General features: G+C 33.6%; 1 pseudogene; it reads left to right on the forward strand.

The window, feature by feature from the left end:
• Positions 1-3,340: 3,340 nt before the first annotated feature.
• Positions 3,341-8,634, forward strand: LOC136222554 (uncharacterized; annotated as a pseudogene).
• The last annotated feature ends 292 nt before the right edge of the window (positions 8,635-8,926 follow it).

Genomic DNA, 8,926 nt, shown 5'->3' on the forward strand with positions numbered 1-8,926 from the left:
TACTTATTTGAAATAAATAACTCTAATACCCAAAACAAATAAAAGATGTCCAAAATACATCCTGCAATATCAGAGTAATATAATGATGCACTAACAAAATGACAAAAAAAAAATCTCAAAATCACAAATATGAACATATTTGAAGGGTTATTTGTTTCAAATAAACAAGTTGAGGAGGTTAATTGTAACGTTTTGAAGTTCAAGGGACCAGTTGCATTTTTGGATAACTTGGGTGGGTTGAGAATGTATTAGGCCATATATATTACTCCCTCCATTTTTATATAAGTCATTATAGGGTATTCCACACAAATTAAGAAAAATATTGGTTAACCCTACAAAAAAAAAAAAAAAAATATATTGGTTAAATAAAAAAAATTCTCTCTCATGTCACTATTGAGGAATAAACATTGGAATATTAAAAAACACATGTAGAAATACAAAAAAATTTAATATTTGGACAAAAAAACTAAACATCACATTTCTAGTGAGAGAAGCTCTAGCTTCTCTCAAACTCCACATACACTTCTACCTTTTTTTCTCTTCTAAGTATCTTATTCTTACAACTTTCCACCATCATCTTTTTGGTTCAACGTTTCCAATCTTGCTTTGTCTTCCTTCTTCCTCCTTCCATTTAAGTTTAGATCTACTTTTTATGGTTAGCTTGAAATCCATATTCCTTATTGAACTTCTTTTTCCGTCGAATTTTCACTTGTTAGCTATATTTCTTTCATTTATTCTTTTTTCGGTCTTAGCAAGAACAGAAAAGGTTCATCTTGTCCGTAGATCTATAGATTTACGTGGTTGTAAAAAAAGAAATGACTCAAATCCGAACATCCGGAAGAGCCTAAATGATGAAGTATGAGTTATAATGTTTTTTCAACAGGAATCGACTTACGAGAAGGATATAATTTCTACTTTTATTGTATTTGTACTTTTTATTGTATTGCTCTTTGTAGTCTTTGTATTGTTCTTTGTAGTCTTTTTTCTTCCCTTTGTGGATCTTGTACTGGCTCTAGCCTGTATGGGTAGGAAGTTTTATTTGTTGTATCTGTACGTTTTAATCTAATGGAATGAAATGTGGCATTTTTATAAAAAAAAGTTATTGGAATCCTAGAATGACTTATATTTGAGAAAAAAACTAATTTGCTAGAATGACCTATATAAGGGGATGTATGGAGTATTAAACTCCTCATTCCTTGTACCCTTTTACAGCCTCACCTAAGGACAATAAGGTATCTCATCCCTTTGGGACCCCTTTATTAAAAAAAATATATTTTTCTCTCTTTTTAGAATAGATTTCACATTTCATTACAGTAGTTTCGTGAGAATCCTACTAACGTTGGCTTCAGAGTGTATCCAGATGACTCAACCCACCGCAGGTCCACCTTTGAAGACCGAGTCAACGATTGAGTTCTTGGACTACACAACATTTGGTAAGGTGAGCGTGGATAACTACTTAGACAACCTTCAATCTATTTTCTCAACTCGACCAATCGAGAACCTTCCTCGTAAAAGGTCCTCGCCCCATATGACGGGAGCGACAACCTAGAGTTATCGACATGACTGTAGTAAGCATCATGAAAGTGGTCCTAGCCTCGACGACTTCTCACCAACAAGGGAAGAAGTGTACACGCCCTTTGATGAAAATGAATCCAACAACCATGAAAATACCATTCAACCTAAACATCCCACAACGAGTTGAGAGAGGCTCAATTACAGTTGTAGCACAATAACCACCAAATATATGAGCACTTTAAGAGGGAGCGGTCCTCCACATCGATGAGGTAAGATAGCATCCCCTTACGGGGACCCGATAACAACGCCAACGGTGAACAAATCAAAACAAACGATGGACCTAACCCAAAGGCAACCCCTAACAACAGGGCCTTTAAGAATTGCAATGTAGCAAGCGAGCCATCAGACTAACAATAATATAACCTTTTGCACCAGGAAATCGTTGATATCTACTGAAATTATCAAAGCCTCATTTTTCATAGCTAATGGTGGGGATTACATAGGACAGGCTTCCCTTCTTCCTACTTTGCCTTTTAACTTAAGCAACTAGATGAAGGATATATAATTTGACAAATGACATTTACTTCACCTATCATAATTTAAACAACTAGTGCATTTTAGACTTAGAATTTCTTGAGTTGTGCTGCTCACTCCTCATCGTTCGAGTCCCTTGTATTTTTTGTAACGTGGTAAGCAGCAGCGCACTAAGGTATATCATGAAGTTTCGAGTTGTTTCAAACTTCTTAAATATATCATCTTGGAGATCGTGAATCTCGAATTCTTACTCATTATGGGTTGAGACCTTTTCTTCTCCTCATGTTGTGGGATCCATTGTCTTTTTCGGATCCTCAAGATAAGGAATGTAGTTCTTTTCAGTGGTATCTCCAGGCAATTGGTCATCTATGCTTGTAAAAAGCATTTTGAGTTGTTAGGACTGAAGATTTAGGAGTCGTAGAGTAAGATCCATGCTTACCACACCAAATATTAGATCTGGTCCAACCTTCTAGTTGACTTCCCCATGTGCTTATTGACCTGCGATGGGATCGGTCGTCTGGGTACACTCTGATACTAAAGTTAGTGACGAATAATAATAAGAAAAATAGACTATCATAATAATGAAGGGGAGAAAGTGGATGTCATCCATTTATAGGTTGTTAGATATGTTAAAGTACCGGTGAGGCGGTTCCCGTTGTGCTGAATCATGTAAGTCTCTCTTTGTCATTGGATCTCTTAAAGTTGGATGGGCATTGCAAAATGGATTGGGCCTTTCCCTAGGCTTTGTCTGAAACATTTGATGAAATAATTAATCAGTAATAATTCGATTCCAATTGAGTTTCTTTTTAATAAACTTGAATTTAATATATCAATTAAGGTTGGTTTTAGTGATTAAGCGCCTCAAGTTGCTTAAGTTAAAAATTTCGATTTTGAATTCGAATTCTAATATATGTATAAAGCTTTAATTGTGAGAAAATTCCCCTGAAACATATCTTACCAGTGTGAACCAAGGAATTTGATAAACTATTAAAAAAACACTTGAATTTTAATATATTCACCAAATTAATAACATTATTTGGGCCCTTTGTAATTATTACACTACCTCTAAATTGTTTACATATTTGAATGGAATCTCACTCATACCAACCACTAAATAACTTAAAAATGCCAAATTTCATCCAATAACTATGCTATAATTTCTCTTATAAATATGAAAAAGGGGCAGTCCTATTTTGACTACTTAGATTTTAAGCACAAATATTCTCAAAACTTGTAAACCTTGTAGTATAAATAGATGTTCCAAATGACATTAATACTCTAGAACCTCAAAATGGACATTTTCAGACACCCTTTTCTCCAACTTTTTGTATTATTTCTTTTACTGCTCAATTCCTCAATCTCTGCAACTCAATTCAGAGTTCCAAAATTGAGTGGAATTAGAAAATACAATTATGGCCAAATTGAATCATCTGATATTTCAAAAGATTTTGTGACATTTTTGTACACCCAAAAACTTGACCATTTCAACTTCAGACCAGAAAGCTTGACTACTTTCAAACAAAGATATGTTATGAATTTTAAGTATTGGAGTGGTCCAAACACTAGTGCACCAATCTTTGTGTTTTTTGGTGCAGAAGGAGATAATATATATGGTGAAGTTCAATATAATGGCTTCCTTACTGATCATGCTCCTCATTTCAAGGCTCTTCTTCTCTACATTGAGGTAGTTTTTCATTCGACTTTAACTATCAGCTTAAGTTTTTAGTTCAGCGGGCGGGTTCAATTTATGTTTATTTTTTCGTTGTTAATAAATATTGCAGCATCGTTATTACGGGGAATCTATGCCATTTGGATCAAGAAAAGAAGCATTAAAAAATGCAAGTTCTCTTGGTTATTTGAACTCTGCTCAAGCAATTGCTGATTATGCTGCTATTATTATTCATGTCAAGAAAATATATTCTGCCAAAAATTCTCCTGTAATTGTGTTTGGTGGATCTTATGGTGGAAGTAAGTATATATATATTTTAATTTCAATAAGTGTAATTATCTCATTTTAATATATTTAATTTAGAGGGCGAGCCTTGGCAATGGTAAACGTTGTTGTCGTGTAACCGAAAGATCACAGGTTCGAGTCTTAGGAACGGCCTCTTGCCAAAGAAATTGGCAGGGGAAGGCTTGCCCACAATACACCTTTGTGGTAGGACCTTTTCCCGAACTTTCGCTTAGCGGAGGGAGGCGCGTAGTGCACCGAGCCACCCTTTATATATATATTAATTAATTATTCTATACTTTTGTTGATGGTGCAGTGTTGGCTTCATGGTTTAGGCTAAAATATCCACATGTTGCTCTAGGAGCTCTAGCTTCATCTGCTCCAATTCTTTACTTTGAAGATCTTGCACCAAAGAATGGTTATTATTCTGTTGTCACTAAGGATTTTAGAGTATGTATTCAAATTGTTTTATGTAGTAATTTAATACTGTTTATAAAAACAATCCGCTTGATACAATTATCATTTTTTTGGTTATATATATCATATATATATATATAATACGATAATCCATTTTGACACCCGTATTGTACAGGAAACTAGTGAGAGTTGCTACGAAACCATACGAAAATCATGGGAAGAAATTGACAAAGTAGCTTCCCAGCCTAATGGTCTTTCCATCCTCAGCAAGACATTCAATAGTTGCGAGTAATTATATAATTAACCAAAACTTACTTTTAGTATATCTTTTTTTATCAATAATATTAATCAAGTCAACATCATTGATCATGTTAAAACAATTTTTATCCTCAATGAAAATTAATGATTATTTATCAAATGGAAGAAGCCACTTAACGGCGGATTGATTTCCGCGGGTGATCAATGAAACTTTTTTCTATCACCGAATGATAGTGAATTTTCTTATAGCAGAGCAGTCAGAACTTATGCATCAAACTCGAAATAAATTACGTTTTCTTTTCGCTAACTCTTTAGTTTTTCTATTAAAATGATTGTTAATTTCATAGTTTTATATAGTTAAAAAATTCTTGGTTTGTGTAAAGGCCATTGAGGAGCAGTTTTGAGGTGAAGGATTTCTTGGACTCAGTATATTCAGCAGCAGCACAATATAGTGAACCACCTTATTATCCAGTTTCAGTAGTGTGTGATGCAATTGATGGAGCTCCTAAAGGAAGTTATATTCTTGACACAATATTTGCTGGTGTTGTTGCTTATATGAAACAAACCTCATGCTTTGACATGCTTCCCTCTACCTAAAATGATTTATCACATGATCCATATACATGGCAGGTAATTATTTCATCACTTAATATAATCCAATCATATGTGAGAGACTCTTGGGGAAATAATAGGATGGATAAGGGGTCACGAATGGTCCGTCGTCCTCCAATTCCGAAGAGAAATAAAAATGATTTCAAGTACACTCAAACTTGAGGTATATAATAATTTATGAGACAGTTGGAATACTCAAACTGTACTCTTACACCCTTAGTGTATTATTTCCTTAACTCTCAACTCCCCTCTCTATTTTTCGTTTGCAAGGATATGCATCGTTCGAGAATGATACATAGTATTCTTGCTTAAGTCGATGACACTTTGACTGTCATAATATACGATACATTTTGCTTGCTTTTGACCCAATTCATCAAAGATTATTTTCAACCAACTCATTTCTTTACTTGCTTCAGTAGCTAAAATATACCCAGCCTCAATCGTAACACATTTCTATAATATTAGATTGCCAAGAAAGTGCTCCCTCGGTTAATGTAAATCATATCCCGAAGTTGACCTTCTATGATCAAGGTCTCTCGCCATATCAGTGTCAACAAAGCCTTCTAGGATTGGTTCATATCCTCTATAACATAAGTACATCTTAGGACTTCTCTTCAAGTATCTGAGAATCCATTTAATAGCACCCCACTACTGTCTTCATGGATTATCCAAAATTCTGCTTACGACTCTAATAACATGTGCAATATCTAGTCTTGTAGAAATCATGACATACATCAAACTTCTGACTGCAGAGGAATATGAAATATTTCTCTTATCTTCGTTCTCTTCTTTGGTTGGAGGACAAGACTCCTTACTCAGGTTCAGATGACATAATGTGGAGCTAACTAGTTTAGCATTCAATATGTTGAAAAGTTATAGTATCCATTCAATATACTTTTCTTGTGACAACAAATCAGTTTTTAATATTTCTGTCATGAATAGTTCCCATACCTAACATCTATTGTGTTGGTCCCAAGTCATGCATGTCAAAGGACTCTGATAATTTCTCTTTTAATTTAGGAATTATTAGAGCATATTGTCCCACAATCAATATATCATCAACATATAACAATAAAATGATGAAGTTGTTACTAGAAAATCTTTTGAAGTAGACATATGGATCTGCCTTGGTCTTCTTGTAGACATGTCTACTCATGAAAGAATCAAACTTCTTGTACCACTACCTAGGTGCTTGTTTTAACCCATAGAGACTCTTTTGTAGCTTGCAAACCATATGTTGTTTTCCTTTCAATTCAAATGATTCTGTTTGCTCCATGTAAATTTATTCATTAAAGTCAATTTGAAGGAATGTTGTTTTCACATTTAGTTGTTCAAGCTTCAAATAAAGACTAGCTACCAAGCTTAGAACTGCTCGAACATGTCATTTTAACCACTAGAGAAAATATGTCATCGAAATCAATACTTTCTTCTGTTGAAAACCTTTCACTACTAGACGAGCTTTATACTTCACCAACTTTTCATTTCTATCTCGCTTGAGCTTGGAAACCCATTTGTTCTTCAATTTTTTTCTTACTCTCAGAAGTTCAACTAACTCATATATGTGATTTTTGTTCAAAGCATTCATCTCATCTTGAATTGCTTGTAGCCAAGATTCTTTGTCTAGATGAGTTAGAACTTCCTCCCTGTCTCCCCCATCAACAAGTAGATCTTCTAATTTGTTCATCTTATTCCCTGCTCATCAGTATCTTCTAGCTTATGCTGCTCCCCCACTTCTGAAATTTCATCATTGAATTTTATTGGTATATCTTCCCCACTTTAATACGGATACATGGAATTTATTAATCATTAAGCTTTAGCACCTTCACACGAGAGTATCGAACATGCTTCCCAATCCATACTCTTTCTGGAATATCAAAATCCAGAGTAGCTGATGGAGAAATGTTAACGACATAGCAAGTTAGTGCGAGATGCTTCTCCCCAAACTAACTTAGGTAACTTAGCCATCGTGAGCATGCATTTGACCTTCTCCATAATGGTGTGATTCATCCTTTCTTTCACACCATTATGTTGTGAGATACCTAATACAGTCTTCCTATGCTAGATTCCATATTTGGAACAATAGTTCTTAAACCCGTGTGATATGTATTCGCATCCGTTATCCGTTCAGAGACATTTCAATTTCTTGTTAGTCTCTCTTTCAACCATGACATGAAAATTATAGAATGATTAAAATACATTTTTTTGTTCTTAGAAGTACATCAGCAACTTTCATGATGCAAGATTAATAAAAGTAACAACATACTTCTTATCTCCTAAGAGCTTAGTTTCAAAGGGACCATAAACATCTCCTAAGTCTTATTGGATTTTAAGATTTACAGCCATAGAAGCAACATATACTTTCTAAAATTGGACATCTAACATTTTTGTAACAAAAAATATAAAACAAAATATTTTTTTTAACAAATTATATAGTTCCTTAACAGCTTTTATTATCTCTAACATAACTATACACACAAATGGATGATTTATGCAGAGATATACAGAGTTGGTGATGCCAATAGGCCATGAAAGAAACACAATGTTCCAATTTGCACCTTTTGATATGAAGAATTTCACAAAGGAATGCATCAACTTATTTGGTGTTCTACCCCAGCCTCATTGGGTCACTACTTATTATGGAGGGCATGTAATTGAATTAAAATTAAGCATAAATTTCCTAAATAAGTTCTTCAAATTTTAATTATTTTTTCATATATTTATAATATGATTCTAAATTAATTAATTATATATTAATAATTTGCTGGAGTTCTCATAACTATATATGCCACAGGACATAAAACTGATTCTACACAGGTTTGCTAGCAACATTATCTTCTCAAATGGCCTCAGAGATCCTTATAGTAGTGGAGGGTATACAATATAATTAATATATATAATAATAATAATTTTTAGTATTAGTAAATTTCTTTTATTGGGAATATTTTTCATATTGATATCTTTGATTGCAGGGTTTTGGAGAATATTTCAGATAGCATTGTTGCAATTACTACAATTAATGGTACTCATAGCTAATTTTATAATCAATGTATAATAATACATATAGATAAATATGGAAATAATTAATGGAAGGCAAAATATTACAGGATCACATACCTTAGATCTACAGGAAGCAAGGGCAGATGATCCACATTGGTTGGTCATGCAAAGAAAAATAGAAATTGAGATAATTAAAGGCTGGATTTCCAAGTATTACAAAGATTTAGTTGACCTCAGCTAGGGTTGTGAATGAGGTACGAATTAGAAGCCTCCGATGGGGATTCGTTCCAGCAGGAACGTTGAATCCGCATTTATTTCTTCTATATAGCAAGGATGGAGAAAAAAATCCTAGAGGCATGGATGGTGTGAGGAAGAAGAAGATCCAATCGTTATTTATACGTTTATTTTTATTATTGGATAATTTTTATATTTGGTAGATTGATGTATTACTTAGAAATTATGGTTCATGTACTTTTTGTATCGAGCATATTATATTTTTCTAATTATATAGCAAGAAAAAAAAATTAAAATTCACTAACGAAATATGTATTTAGAATATGAGAAATCAGTAATGGAGATCTTCACGGATCCTTAAATACCAATAGTACATAAATGAGGACTATACTATCCCCATTTTATAAA

Source organism: Euphorbia lathyris, chromosome 3 (assembly GCF_963576675.1).
Source record: "Euphorbia lathyris chromosome 3, ddEupLath1.1, whole genome shotgun sequence".
Taxonomy (NCBI): Eukaryota; Viridiplantae; Streptophyta; class Magnoliopsida; order Malpighiales; family Euphorbiaceae; genus Euphorbia; species Euphorbia lathyris.